Here is a 15,545-nt window from a genome sequence, read left to right as displayed (position 1 = left end):
GCTCCCAACACTCAGTCATGCCTGATAGCCCATTTATGAGCAACAGTCAAGCTCAGAAGACAGGTACCTAGAAGTCCCTCAGGATGAGCTGTATCCTGAGATTCCCTATCACCCTATGCTCCCTCCTTGGGTATGCCCTCCTGTGCAGCAACTGGTGAGCAGTGGCGTGGTTTCAGATGCAGAGATAGCTGGGCTCACTTTGCCTGAACAGAATTTTTCCCTCCCCACTGATCAATAGACAGCAGAAATCCCTCCCCTAAAAGCCTTTTTGGATCCGCTCCTGCTGGAACTTGATACAGGAGGAGTTAGTGCTTTCTGTGCTTCTCTCTGGGGAACACTGTGCAGCAGGAGAGCTGTTAGCCTTTATGTGCTAATGCTGAGCCTCACTCTGGGGACACAGAGAAGGCTAACAGACACTAGTTATCTTCTGCTGTACAGTCCTCTTCTCCATGACCCCAAGATAGCAAACTGCTGAAAGCTGAAATCAGACCCAGCCTGTCTGTAGAACTGAAAAGAGTGGGAGGGGCACCTGAGGCAACACAGCGCAAAGGTCAGTTTGGCTCAGACCCATCTGCGGAAGCCAGGTAGGAGTTGATCACTGGCTTGCATAGCATATCTAGGCACTGAACATAATGTAGGGGTGTGACGCAGCAAGGAGCATCTGATTGTTGGGTTCTTGTTGCCCCTGCCTAACTAATACCCAAAATCTCTTTAGATTTGCTTCAAAGGCATATACTTATTGCTTTTTTTTTTTTTTTTTAAAAAGCCACATTTAAAAGACAGTGTCCAGTATATTATCTTAGAGCCTCTGAATCATATTGCTGGTCTCTGAGGAACCCAGGAAAAAACATTTCAGTCAACCCCCTACTAATAATTTGGTCCTATATTTTTCCATAGTTAGATTGACTAATTTATAATTTCCATGGTCCTTTTTGTCCCCCCACCCCTTTTAAAGACAGGCACTATGTTTGTCCTTCTCCAATTGTCTTGAGACCTCAGCTGTTCTCCATTACTTCTCAAAGATAGCTGTTAATAGTTCTGAGATTGCTTCAACTAGTTTCTTAAATACCATATGATGAATTTCATTAGGTCTGGCTAACTTCAATACATCTAATTTATCTAAGTAATCTTTAACCTCTTCTTTTGGCTGGCCCTTTTGTTAATATTGATTGTATTATCTGGTCAACATTCATTTTTTTAGTGAAGACTGAAGCAAAAGAGGCAATAAACACCTCAGCCTCCTTGATGTCACCAGTTATTAGCTTTCCATCCCAACTGCATAGAAGACATACACTTTCCTTTGTCGTCCTTTTGCTCCTGACATATTTGAGGAAGCTCTTTCTACTCCTTTAAATGTCCCTTGCTAGGGTGTAAGTCATTTGGTGCCTTGCCTTTCTGATTTTTTCCCTACATACTTGTTCTTTTGTACTCCCCCTTAGCAATTTGTCCTTTTTTCTACTTTTTGCAGGACATCTTTTTGATTTTCAAATCATTAAACAGCACCTGATGGTGCCATCTTGGTCCCTTAGTATCCTTCTGATCTTTCCTTGAATTGAAATAGTTTACAGTTGTGCCTTAAATGTTGCTTCATTGAGAATGACAATTCTCCTGAACTCCTCTAGCCCTTACATTTTCTTCCAATGAGACTTCACCTACCAGTTTGCTGATATTGGCTACTGTCTATAAGTGGCAAAATATAGAAGGCAGCCAAACAAGGGAACTTTCCCCTTGGACAGGGCTGAACATGAGTAATCTTGAGAAAAAGACAACTGTGGTGAAAAGAATTTTCTCCTAGGCTCAGGAACAATAGAAAACTCTTCCAGTGTTACCAGCTCTCATGATTTAGTGGAGCCAGTCTCCCAGCATGCTCCAGCCTTTCACATAATTTTCAGACTGGGCGAAATGCTAAAAACAACATGATGCAGCTGCAAACAAAGACAAATATTCTTCTGGGTTGTATTAACAGGAGTATTTTACGTAAGACAAGATATAATAGTCCTGGTCAGGCCTCAGCTGGAGTACCAAGGTGAATTCTGAGCCCCACACTTTAGGAAAGATGTGGATAAAGTAGGGAGAGTCCAGAGGAAAGCAACGTTAGATAATCTGACCTCTGAGCAAAGGTGAAAAACAACTGGGCACGTTTAATCTTGAGTGAAAGACAACTGGGGAGGGGATGGACTCTGGTAGCATATGTTAAAGGCTCTTATAAACACAACAATGATCAGTTGTTCTCCATGACCAATAAAGATGGGACAAGAAATAATGGGCTTAATCTGCAGCCAAGGAGATTATTTTAGATATTGGGAAAAGCTTTCTAATTAAAAGGGCAGTTAAGCTCTCAAACAGGTTTGCAAGGGAGCTTGTGAAATCTCCATCACTGGATGCTTTTAAGACTAAGCTGGCCAAACGCCTGTCAAGGATAGTTAAATTTATTTGGTCCAGCCTTGTGACTTCTCAAGTTCCCTTCCAGCCTTTCATTTCTATGATTAATATTAAAGCACCATCATGCACAGGTTCAAAACTTTGTGATGACTGTTTCTGTAACGGTTCACCATCACTAAGACCTTGCCTGCTCCATCTACTTTAACTAGAGCCTGGAGACTGTAGTTTCCTACCGATGTGCATTGGTTTGTATATGTGTTTGTTGTGTAGCACTTGGTCTGTGTATGAGATTTTGTGTGGATTTCTGCATGGGCTTTCATGTAGGTTTTTGTAGGGTGTGGGTGTGGTTATACACGTGGGCTTGTGAAGGGTGTGCGCATGGGCCTTAATTTAGGCTTGTGTAGAGAAGTATGTCCACATTATCTCCTGGAAGGTGTGTGTCTGTTTTGTGGGAGATGTGTGTAACTATCTCTATGTGTGAGGTAAAGCTATGTATTTCTGCAGTGGTCTTCTCTGTGGCTCCATCCTGCCATGCATGTTACACACTGTAAAGAGCCTTTGTGTTTCACTAGCACTCACTCTACAGCAGACAGCAGTTGAATCAACTCCAAAGGCAAAGCCACGCATCAGCTGAGCCGATTTCTGACGTCTGCAGTTTGGAGGATTCTGGCTGTGGCTGATCCCTCTGCTGAAGATGGCTGTCTAGTTAATTTTTATTGCTTGTTCAGGAAAGTCATATTTTTCAGCCAAAAGTCAAACCCTGTGAGAGGAGACAGGGAATGCTGTGTTTTTGCATGCTCACTGTCAGGGTAGAAGGTTGGATCTACATGCTCTTTCGCAGGTGGTGTGCATGACCACATGTACTCTATGTGCTTTGTTATATATAGTGTGTGCTGGTTTGGATGGATATCTGTGGATTACATGCATAGGTCTTGGAGTAGCTTGTGTGGATATCTGCATATTATGTGCATGGTTCTGTGTGGGTGGTATGTTTGCGTGTGTTTAGGTAGCTTAGGATGTATCCTGAAATAAAAACTGTGGTGTCGCCTTAGCCTGAGTTACTGTGTTTCCAGTGGGATCCTGTAGGGATCGGTTCTTGGTTCTAAACTATTTAACATTGATAAAAATTATCTGAAAGAAAACATCAAATTGTCACTAATAAAGTTTGCAAATAGCATAGAAATTGAGGGGACATGTCAGTGATTCAGAGCAAGACGGACTGCTTGGTAAATTAGGTACAATTAAACAATCTGTGTTTTAATAAAGCCAAATATATGCCTCTAGGAACAGACTTACAGAATGGGAGACTCTTGCTTGAGAACAGCAACGAAGGGTCCTGTGGCACCTTATAGACTAACCGAAAAGTTTTGAACATGAGCTTTCGTGAGCACAGACTCACTCCATCAGATGCTCTTGCTTGGGAAGTGACTCTGAAGGAGATTTGAGGGTCTGTGGTGAGTTATCAGTTGACCATGAGCATTCAGTGTTAGCCTGTGGCCAGAACAGCTAAGGTAATCCTTGGATGCCTAAAGAGGGCAATCTCAGGGAGGAGGTACAGATGTTATTTCACCTGTGTACTTGTCACTCATGTTACTGCTGCTGAATTACTGTACCCATTTCTGGTGTCCACAGTTCAAGAAGGTTGTTGATAAAGTGGACACAGTTCCAGGAAGAGCCACAAGAATGATTTTAAAAAAACCTGCCTTATAGAGATAGACTCAAGGTGCACAATCTGTTTAGCTTAAAAAGAAATGATAGATAGACTGCAATTAAGTCATCCCAAGTGCCTACATGGGGGCAAATATTTAATAATGGGCTCTTCAATCTAGCAGAAAAAAGGTGCAACACAATTCAATGGCTGGAATTTGAAGCTAGACTTTTCAGACTAGCAATAAGGTGTAAATTTTTAATGATGAAAGTAATTAACCACTGGATCACGTTACCCAGGGTTGTGGTAGATTCTCTGCTACTGACAATTGTGAAAGCAAGACTTTCTCTGACAATTGTGAAAGCAAGACCTCCCCCTCTCAACCCCACCCCGCCAAACGCTATTGTCTACCGGAGAATCCTGGATCCATAAGGCAGCAAAATGGCAAATGAAATTTAATGTGGGTAAGTGTAAGGTAATGCACATTGGGAAAAATAACCCCAATTATACATACAATGTGATGGGGCCAAATTTAGATACAATAGATCAGGAAAGGGATCTTGGAATTATAGTGGATAGTTCTCTGAAAACATCCACGCAATGTGCAGTGGCAGTCAGTAAAGCAAATAGGATGGTAGGAATTATTAAAAAAGGGATAGAGAATAAGATGAAGAATATCTTACTTCCCCTAGATAAAACTATGGTACGCCCACATCTTGAGTACTGCGTGCAGATGTGGTCTCCTCACCTCAAAAAAGATATACTGGCATTAGAAAAAGTTCAGAAAAGGGCAACTAAAATGATTAAGGGTTTGGAACAGGTCCCATATGAGGAGAGGTTAGAGAGACTGGGACTTTTCAGTCTAGAAAAGAGGAGACTGAGGGGCGATATGATAGAGGTACATAAAATCATGAATGGTGTGGAGAAAGTGAATATTGAAAAGTTATTTACTTGTTCCCATAATATAAGAACTAGAGGACACCAAATGAAATTAATGGGTAGCAGGTTCAAAACTAATAAAAGAAAATTTTTCTTCATACAGCGCAATCAACCTGTGGAACTCCTTGCCAGAGGAGGCTGTGAAGGCCAGCACTCTAACAGAGTTTAAAAAAGAGCTTGATAAATTTTTGGAGGTTAGATCCATAAATGGCTATTAGCCAAGGGTAAAGTATGGTGCCCCTAGCCTTTAGTCAAAGGCTGGAGACAGATGACAGGAGACAAATCGCTTGATCATTGTCTTCAGTTCGCCTCCTCTGGGGCACCTGGCACTGGCCACTGTTGGCAGACAGGATACTGGGCTGGATGGACCTTTGGTCTGACCCAGTATGGCTGTTCTTAGGTTCTTATAATACAAAAGAGGTTTTTTTCCCTTGGCCTAGAGACCTGGATTCTTTAATATAAACTGTTGACTACCAGTGGCCAGCGATCCCTGTAAGATGGGCACTTGTGCAGCTACTCAGGAGAGATGCAAATGCGCAGAGTGCCCACAGCTAGGTTTTGTTTCCACTAGTGGTGTACATTTGCATATGCCTCCATGCACGGAAAATTTATTCCGCACGTGGATGGAAAAGATTAAAGTGAACATGTTGTCAGCAGCTACTAGATTATTAAATATTGTGCAAGAGAGTTGCTGAAAAACCCCAGATTGTGATCAGAGCCCAAGTGCCAACTGCAAAACTAAGATCTGCTTTCAGATCAGTTTCACCAAAGAAGGTGTGAGAGGGTAGAGAATAACAATAACATTTACGTTGAAAAATGTAATATAACGTCAGAGCTGATGAAGGGAGGTGGAGTCAGACCCCCCTGTCCTACTCACAAGTGTGTCAAGTGGGAAGAGTGAAACTAAAATGGAAAATGTGAATCTGCTGGGATTGTGGAGGCGAGAGTGGTCTAAATTATAAATCAGAGTGAGAGCATGCGGAGTGCTGGGGATTAGCAGGCAGCTCTAACATTAGGCAGAGTCATTGCTCTTGTTGAGTTTCAGTCAGCAGCTTCACTTCTGCATGATGGCAAGAAATCACTGGCTGTTTCATGATGGATAGAAGGAGTGGGAGGGAGAAGAGGCTCTATGCTCTATATGGTCGTAGTTTTCTTGTCTTGCAGTAGCTTTTATTCAACTCTGAACGCCATCTGCCAGCTGTACTCACATACAAATTTACAGAGACAAAATGTATGGCTGGGGGCAGAGGCACAACGTCCCCACAAGTGGTTCATATAAGCTTCAGGACACAGTTAGTGAGATTTTTGGGGAACACAGTTCAGATAATTGGTGCTCTACTCCTAAATGGCATTTGCCCCTTTAACAGCCCCAGCAAGTGCTATTGAACAGATGTGGATGGATACGGTGCTCCAAAATGTACCTCCCAATTGTACTGGCTACAGTACAATGCAAGCTTTTCTTTCGCCACATATCAGCAATGTACCTCAGTCCAAGCCTGGTCTCCCAGCCCAGCTCTGCTGTTACACTCTATGCAATGGTGCTACCCCTGCATACTCCCTTGTGATAGATGATGTTACTGCAGCAGCTGTGCCTCAGTTTCCTACAGTCTTCTCCAGCCAAACTAATTCATCCTCTTCCAGGGTAGCTGTGATGAATGGGAGAGCTACTCTCTTTTTGTTGCCATCCCAAGCCATTCAGGTAGCTAAAGTGACTGGAAGGGTTAATCCTAGAGACAGGGGGTTCCTGAGAATCTCCAGGAAGTGTTGGCAGAACTGATCTTGGGTTCTGATCAGGACAGCCAGTGGAAAGAGAGTGCAAGATTCAAACTGAAGCAGTGATCTGCCTGCTGCAGTCTTTTGTGTGAGCTGAGGTGAGCTGCATGAGCTGAGTTAAGCCGGGAGCAAGGAATGGAATTTCCATCAATATCCAGTCCTAAGGAAGGACTAAACCTTGGAACAGGAACAACAGATATGTGAGTTGTTTATTCAGGTGTGATCTGGTTACTTGCTTTATTTTGGGGTTTGTTGAGCTCATCTGTGCTGAGCCATGTACCTTGTCCCCTCCCCCAAACACTCTAGCTTTTAAACTGCATCCCAGGGAAGCAATTTATTGTACTTTTATCCGCCTGTTTTTCAGTTGCTCTGTAACACCTAGCAACCGAGTATGCTTTACCAAATGTGTCTTCTTTGTTTTGTTAATAAAATTGCCTTTTTAAGGTATGATCTGGTTCCTGTGTCCAAGAAGGCAGGACGTTCTGGGTGCACATGCTGGAGATGGAAAAGTCGGCTATTATGAATTACAGTTTCTTTTCAAGCTCTCGCATGGTGGAGGATTGAAGAGTTTGCAGTACCCCACTGGAAGAAATGATCAAGTGCGTGTTCTTTGGTTCTCAAAGGGGTTTTTGCATTTGGATGGTGGCAGCATGTCACCCAATGTCAGGGCATCTGTGACCTTGGGGAGTTTTAAGAAGTTGTCTTTAGTGGCAGGCAGTGTTCCCTCTATTTTTTTCCATCAATGGGTGGAATAAATTTTGTTATATGCACCAAGGCAAGTGGATGTGCACCACCAATAGAAACTTATGCTCCCTGCTGTGGCGCTCTGCTAAGCAGCTGGGAGGCACCTGAATCTCTCCTGGGTGGCCTCCCAAGTGCTCAGCTTACAGAGAACACCAATGGCCAGTCACCTTTTAAAGTCTTTTTATGGGCTCCACATTCTGTACTCGAAGTACCAGTGTGGGGATTAGCTGAGACAGAAGCAGAATCTCCACCTCAAATTCCAGCATAAACCCAAGCAGACAGATTCTTCCTCCCAGGGAAGAACAGCTTTCACTCGTTTTTTTTTCAGGCAGACCTTGATGCAATAGCTTCTCAACATCCTCCAACAAGGTCCTAGTAACCACTCAACCTATCAATCTGTGTCAGGGGCCTACACGCCCACAGGGAGACCTTGTCTGACCAGACTTCACTGAACTCCTGGGACCACCCAGGCTTCTCACACAAAACTGGAACTACCAGTCCACTCTCCGTTTTACTCTGCCCCCTGGGCAGGCTGTTTCTCTCCTTTGGATGCTCTATCTCTGGTTTGCCCCAACCCCCTAACCTGATCCCTCTTGAAGCTGAAACACGGCCGGGCTAATTGAGCATACAATACCTCACAGGGAGCTCATAAACCCTTCCTAGCCAGCACGGATTTGAATACCTGGTCACATGCGCTACCACCTTCCTCATGAGCTGCAGTCCCATTCCCCATCCCAATCCATTCCTTCCCCACACAAAGATGGAGTTGGGGGACACAGCAGATAGCCAGGACTGCAGGAAAGAGGATGGGTCCCTCTTCCCTATCAGTATGTATCTGTTGTATAATGTCTGGCCTTAAAGGACCCTACCTCAGCAACAGGCTGAAAGCCCAGAGAGGCCTCCGACCTGCCCTGGGCCCTGCCCCAGTCCCCACCCCCAACACACTGAGTGCCATACATCTGACAGAAGCAGTTTCTCCCTAGTCTCCTTTTCCTTTACAGCTGAGACAACTTTTGCTACAACCAAGAATCCTACACTGAGGAGGGAACTGCCCCCCAGCCCCTCTGCCGGCCACAGGCCTGTAAAAACTTCCTTCGTTTGACAGGAAAGCAGAGAGAGGAGGAGGAGTTGGGTGATGGTATTTCCCCAGGAGGAAGAGAAAAGGGCTCTGCTCAGCAATTATAGCCTGTCCTTCAGGGTAAGCGTTGGGACAGGGATAGTGGCAGCTGGCTTAGCAGCATCACTCAGGGCCTTCTCCAAATCTCAACAACTTGAACTGAAGCAAGAAGTATCAGAAACCCCAAGCAGCATTGCCTGTCTGGCCAAGACTTCAGGCTCTTGATGCAAATCAGAGAAATACCCAAATGCCCATATGGCTGTTTGAACTCATCCGTGTCTTCACCTCAGTGGCAGCCACTGTAATCAGAAGGGTATGTGACCAGGATTAAGAGTCTTTCAGTCCATGCTATCTGAATTAGAAATGCATCAGATACCAAATGTGCCCTGCTCATTTCTACCAGCAGGAAACAAATTCCCATTTTCCGCATACAATTCTATTCTACCTGTTAGTGACGTTTCGGTTCCAGCAACACACACAGCCAAATTCAAGGCTGATTTATTTCCCACTCAGTATAATTCCATTAGCTGCAATAGGGTTACTTAATACAGAATTTGGACCAGGTCCATTTTTATTTGGGAAAAGCTATTTTTTTCCCCCTAACGATGATCACTGAAATTTTCTATTCTATATTACTTTCCAGGGTTAATTAAGCTCCTCTGCATGGCTGGCTCAAGATTTGAAAGGATCTCAAATCCCAGCAACATGCTTCGGATCCATTTGTTTAGACGTTTTCGGGAGTTGGTTGCTCTTGGTCAGTTTAACTTCAGGCCCCAAATATTTAGAAAGAAATTATCAACACAAACAGGAAATCAAACATATCTCTGGGACAGAGCCACGGGAAATATCCAACAGTGATTTACCTCCGGGCCTAGGAGCTATCATTGCTTCATGCTTTTAAAGCTGCCAAAATGTCAGAAATAAGCTACTCATTTTGGGTGCCTATATTTTGAGACCCCTGGGGTCTGATTTTCTGACGTGCTGAGCAGCCCCAGATCCCAGCTGCTGTTGGGTATTTTCAGCATTTCTTAAAACCAGGCCCCAGGGATCTTGATATTTGGGCTTTCAAAAGTCAGTGACCTCTTGTCAACCTTTTGAACCTAGATTCTTGGCAAAGATAAGACTTTTGAAATGACAGTTTTCAGTAATTCTTGGGCTGATCTCCCCCACGATTGTATCAGATAGGTTTTGGAATAACATGCTGCAGAATATGTGCTTTGTAAATACCTTTGGGAGGTAGCTAAAGGCAGACCAAAGCAATAAAAAGGAAACAGTAAATATACTTCAGGGAATCACCTGAATCCAACAGGATATAAATGAAGCTTTTTCCAAGAACGTAAATTGACTCAACACAAACAGACCCACCATGTTACACATCACATATGCATAGCTTCTTGGGCTGCCTGCTGCCTATTTGTGAGACGTTCAGAAGTGCCCTCAACGTGGGGAGAAAAAAAAACATTGAAGTTTACTGGGAAACCAAAAAGAATCAGAGCATCAGGTGCTTGGGTACCACAATGAGGAGCCTGATACTGATGGACTGAAGGATGATTGGATAGATGCACAGGGCTTGTAGTGGGATATGTAGCCTTTCACCTTTAGTCCACCTGTTTGAACCCAGTTCCCTAGGGAATGAGTTACTGTTGCAGCAGATAAGCCCTGAAAAATTAGTTGTGGAGTTTTGGCTCCAGCTTTTAGTTTTAAGGTTTCCACTTTTGAAACTTCTGTCTTCAGGTGGCCTAGCTGGATCTGTGGCTGCCACTCAGCAGAAAGGGCAAGGACTGAAGCAGCCATCGTGCAGAATTAACTGATCAGTGCAGTGCAGTGAGGCAACCTCATAACTTCAGGCTTTTGATGCAAGGGAAGAGAGGATGAGAAACAGCAGGAGTGAGAATGCAGGAGACCAGCAGCCTTTTTCAGAGAGGCATCAACAGGACAGCAGAACATGTCTGTGGAGTGGGGAGAAAAGTTTTCCCTATCCCACTCCTCCAGGTGGATGGCTCCAGGTCTGAGTGGAAGCCCCTTCTTGTCACTCTGAGATCCATTAGCATGTGGGAAATCTGTTTGCAATTACAAATCTTCAGACTCCCAGATGATTAAAACCTGATACAGACTAGAGACTTTATGGGGTTTTTCAAGGGCTGGCTGAGGACTCTCCTAGCAGTGTGCACTCTGTCCAAATCACACAACCCCCCTCCATCACCACCCTTCAGGCTCAGGCTTGTCCCACATGTGCTCATGAAATAAACTCTTTCCTAAAGTAGAAGTGTCATCTGATCCAAGCAAAGGGGGAAAGGGCATAGGAAATCCATGCCCATGCCCCTGAGCTCACTGAGATGGTGCTATCTGAGGGTATACAAAAAACTAGCAGAATGTGAGTGTAGTTACACAACTTTCTCAGACTGGAATCCCAAACAAGGCTTACAAACAAGCTACAAGATCCTGCCTCTTGTTTACTAACATAGGCTTCCTATTGGCACATCAGCCCTGCAGTGTAAGCTGGGAGAGGGGACTGCCTTGGTCCTATAGCTGCCACTCTTTTATCAGTGCTAATATATATGGTGGAGGTGGGATATGACAGTCTTTGTCCTCAGGTCCCAGGCAACATAAGACCTGATTATTTGGTAGAGCAGGCAGTTTTGCAATTTATCTGTTACATAAAGTCTGAGATCAGGTTGCTGAGGGTTGGTTTCCCAAGCCCAAGTTATGTGTCTGCAGCAATCCCCCCCTTTCTCAGCATACCAACAGCTATTTCTAGTGACCTGCATAATACTCAGATGTAGCACTTCAGTTTTGCAATAGGGCTGTCAAGTGATTTAACAAATTAATCACAATTAATCGTGTGATTAATTGTGCTGTTAAACCATCACTTATTTTTATAAAAATTTTGCCTTCATGTTTGTAGAGAAAAAATACTTGAACATGGAAATCCTAGTTTTATTTTTCTACAAATCTCAATCTGCAAATCAACTCTCCCAGTTTTTGAATGCTTGGGGTTAGCAATATGAACTGCAGCATGCAAATTTGCCCAATGTGCACAAGATTTCTGGAAACTGCTAATTCTACAACGAGATCATAGAATCATAGAATCATAGAAGAGTAGGACTGGAAGGGACCTCGAGAGGCCATTGAGTCCAGCCCACTGCCCTCATGGCAGGACCAAGCACTTTCTAGACCATCCCTGAAAGCCATCTATCTAACCTCTTCTTAAATATAAACTTAAATAAAGATTGACTAGCATAGACCCATGCAGAGTCCTAGGACCAGAAAAAGGCACCCACAAAAGCTATCCTCATAGGCATAGCAGGACCAGGATTTTATTTGGTATTGTGCCTCTGGCAGAGGCCAGCTTCTGACATAGGAAAGTGAGCCAGGCAACATAAAGCTGGCTCATGTGTGGAGATAGGAGTAAGGAGAATTCCTACCTGAGACCTGGGAGCTGTCATCCTGTGATCTGAAGCATGATATTTCATTAACCCTCATTACAAAAGATAGTAGTATGCTCCAGGCCTTTTGGAAAATTTAATCACAACTTTAAATTTATTGAGAGCTCTCTCTAGCTCCCTAGACAATATGTTGTACTTTCACCTAAGTACTCACATGGCTACCATCTTGCAAGACAGTTTACCAACAGTTAATTCCATCACCTCTGCCTTTTCACCCTCTGCCCCTCCCCCAACACCTAGTAAACCAGTTTCTAATGAACACACAAACTTTGTGTTATGGTGGTAAATGGCATAGCAAACCTGCTGCAAGTAAGGGCTTGCAAAATTAGCATTTAAATAATCTAAGGGAACCAAAGCAATCTCTACTGCAGTACAAAACAAAGTGAAGTCTCTGCTTTGGATTACAACAGCCACAGGCACTGGGAGTCTAAACTGTAGCTCTGTTAATTAAGAAGTGTTAACACACTTTTAATAGTAGACATTAATGCACGTTAATTGACAACCCTGTATTGCAAGCATTAATGAGTTAACCCTCACAGCCCTCTGAGTTGAATGGATGAGGAGACTGAGAAACAGAGGGGGAGAGTGGTTTGGTCAAGATAGCACAGTAGCAGATGCAAGAATAGTACCAGAAGTTCTGATTCTCAATCCCGTTCCCTAAGCAGACCACACTCCCGCCCAGACCTAGAACCCAGGAGTCTTGACCTCTACTCCCTTGTTCTAATGACCCATCAACAGTCTCTCTCCACCTTTAGATTTGTCTCCATAAGTTCATTTTTTATAAAGCAATAAACACCCAAAAAACAAATGTAATAGCTAGAAACATGAGAGAGAGAGAGAAACCGATACGGTTCATGGCTTGGGTTATTTTGGGACACAAATGAGGGGTCCATACCAAAAGTTCAATATACTGTGTACTTAGAATTACTAGGCAAAGCTACCCCCGTTCCATTGGCTGGCTCCACTCGTGAGTGCTGCCTATGGTAGCAGATTATAAACAGACTCTCTAGACCAGGGGTGTGCAAAGTGGGTGGCAGGCCCCCTGGGGGAGGTGAAATTTCACAACAGGGGCACAGCCCAATCGGCTGTTGGATGTCAGGCTCACCCATCTCATTAAAATGTTGAAAGATGTTACTGTTTCTACGTATGTGTATTCACACTTAAATACTGATTCATAAAGTTTTTACAGTCTATATACTTATTTTCTTACATATGCTGAAAGGATTTTTTTTATATGAATGTAACTGAAATTTCCATCAGTTTGGATTACATTAGCCAGACTGTGGGGGCACTGCTAATTTCAGGGACAAAAAGTGAGGCCCCAAAAAAGTTTGCTCATCCCTGCTCTAGGCTGAGATGGGTCACATCCAGTTCCACTCTGGGGTTGAGCTTTTTTTATTTTTGTTGCCTTTTTTGTTGCATGGATTTCTGTTATTCCAACATGCCCCCACAACCCCTGCAAGCACACTTTCCTCCATGCCAGTCCAGCAGTTCCATTCCCAGAGAATGCTGTATCTTTACTGCCTCTCTGCAGACAATCAGATGTTCCTCTTTTCAGCCTTCTTTCTGTCTGTAAGGGTTTTGGGCTTTTTCCAGCCTTCAAAATATGATCATCTAGACTGCAGTGATTTATATACTGAAAGTGTCCAGGAGTCCTGGGGCTCCTCTGACCATAACAACAAACAACATAATGAAACATCTCTATGTGCTTTACCAGCTGACCTACTGTCACACTGGCATTACTTATTCACTGCTCAAGTGCATATACCTCATGAGTGGAACCTAGCAGCTGTTTAAACACAGGCATTGAAACAACCTAGCACTTTTTGAAGAATAGTGAAAAAAGTATATTTTCCTCAGTCAAATTGGCTGGGAAATTTGGGTCAGCAAAATGTAATTACTCTAGGCCATTACTGTGCTTGTGAAAAGAGCCATGAGTCACAAGCAGTCAAGAGTTCAGAACATTTTTCAAAGGGGAAAACACTGAGTTACCAGAACTCGTGATGGAAAGTAACAAGCAGATAAATTTCCCTCACACAGTTTCTATTACCCAAGAGTAATTTTACAGACATGCTGTGCCCTCTCGCTCCTTCTTCCCTTCCACCCCTCCTCCTGCCCAAGAAACATAATTTTCTTCACATAATCCTCCACAACAAGAGGGTGTTAAATCAGATTGGGAAAGATAACTTCCCAACCAACCATACATAAACTCAACCTCCCCAATGCAAAGATTTAGAAACAAAGAGTCACCTCATAATTACCATAACTGATGTTGTTTTGCCAGACATCAGAGTCAAGTGGACCCTGTTTTGGTTTGAAAAGGGGAAAGAAGTCTTGCGGCGCTTCAGAATCAATATAAACATATGTAAGATCCAGAGGAAATACCAAATCCACCACCCCAGTTGGATTCTGTTACCATAGCTTCTTGTATCAGAGCAGAAAACAGATTTCTTCAAGCTTGCTGGAGCACACTGCATTACTTCTGGCACACACATCAGACTAAAACTTTATAAGACTCTGATCAAAGCACTGTGCAGCCAGGCCTACTGATGTAGGGGGCATAAAGGAGGCTCTTGCCCCAGGGCCCCTTTGAAACACCACAGTAGCACTGTTGTGCCACTCTGCTCAGCTCTGAGGGGAGGGTAGCGGAGGGGAGCCCCATGCTGACTGTCCTAGGCTGTGCCCCTTCTGCCCTTGCCCAGTCATTTCCAGGGGTGTGGAGCCTGCCTCCCATCCTCCCCCACTCCCACCTTGTCCCAAGGCCTCTGGTGGCTGTCAGCCCTGCCGTATTCAGTAGAGATGCAACAGCTTGCATGCTGGTGCTAGGTCCAAAAACATGCTTGGTAACACCAGGGGTATAGCAAGAACTGAACTCATTCCACTTCTGTGGCAGCAAATCTAAAGTAACTCTAAGAAAGGGAATGGAATTATTCTGGACAGACTGTCATCACTTCATCTGACATCGGGAGTGGGCCCTATGTTAGTTATAACACACTCACCTGCTTTTGACATTTGCTAACTCAGGTGTCGTAAATGCCTAACTATAGAGATCATACATTTAGGCTTGATACTAATGCTCTGACTCTAGAGAATTACATGACAATGACAATAGTTATTGGTTGGTTCTGCAGCCATAAGGAGCAATTAGTGACCCGTGGCATCAGTTAAACTGGCTGTACCATCCATTAAGTGGCATTAAATGCTGTCATATATTTAAGTGTCAGGTGGTATCAACACACTTGGTAGCACTGTCATCTCTGGAAAAGATGAACTGAGCAGGGGCAGTAAATCACCTTTATAGGCTGCTTTGAATCCAATGTTGAGCTGGACTCCCTTATACCTAGTTCAGGTGGCTGCCCAGTTGGGAATTAAAGAGCCTGTAATTCTTTCTGATTAAGCCTTGAGTACTAAATAATCCCATTAGCCCGTGCAATATCCCCCTCTCAGTAATATAGGAACTGAGGGCCCATGCTCATGAGAGCTAATATTGAGCACA

General features: G+C 43.8%; 1 long non-coding RNA gene across 2 annotated transcripts; it reads left to right on the top strand.

The window, feature by feature from the left end:
• Positions 1-2,401: 2,401 nt before the first annotated feature.
• Positions 2,402-13,180, top strand: LOC142014639 (uncharacterized). 2 transcript variants are annotated; one of them, XR_012646013.1, is made up of 2 exons: positions 2,402-7,341; positions 8,488-13,180. It is a non-coding gene; the product is annotated as an uncharacterized LOC142014639 (long non-coding RNA). The 2 variants fall into 2 exon arrangements; XR_012646012.1 differs by having other exon boundaries at positions 7,815-13,180.
• Positions 13,181-15,545: the final 2,365 nt, after the last annotated feature.

This window comes from Carettochelys insculpta, chromosome 6 (assembly GCF_033958435.1).
Source record: "Carettochelys insculpta isolate YL-2023 chromosome 6, ASM3395843v1, whole genome shotgun sequence".
Lineage (NCBI taxonomy): Eukaryota > Metazoa > Chordata > Testudines > Carettochelyidae > Carettochelys > Carettochelys insculpta.
Note: the sequence above shows the minus strand (reverse complement) of the source record. Positions and strands in the feature narration are given on the sequence as shown.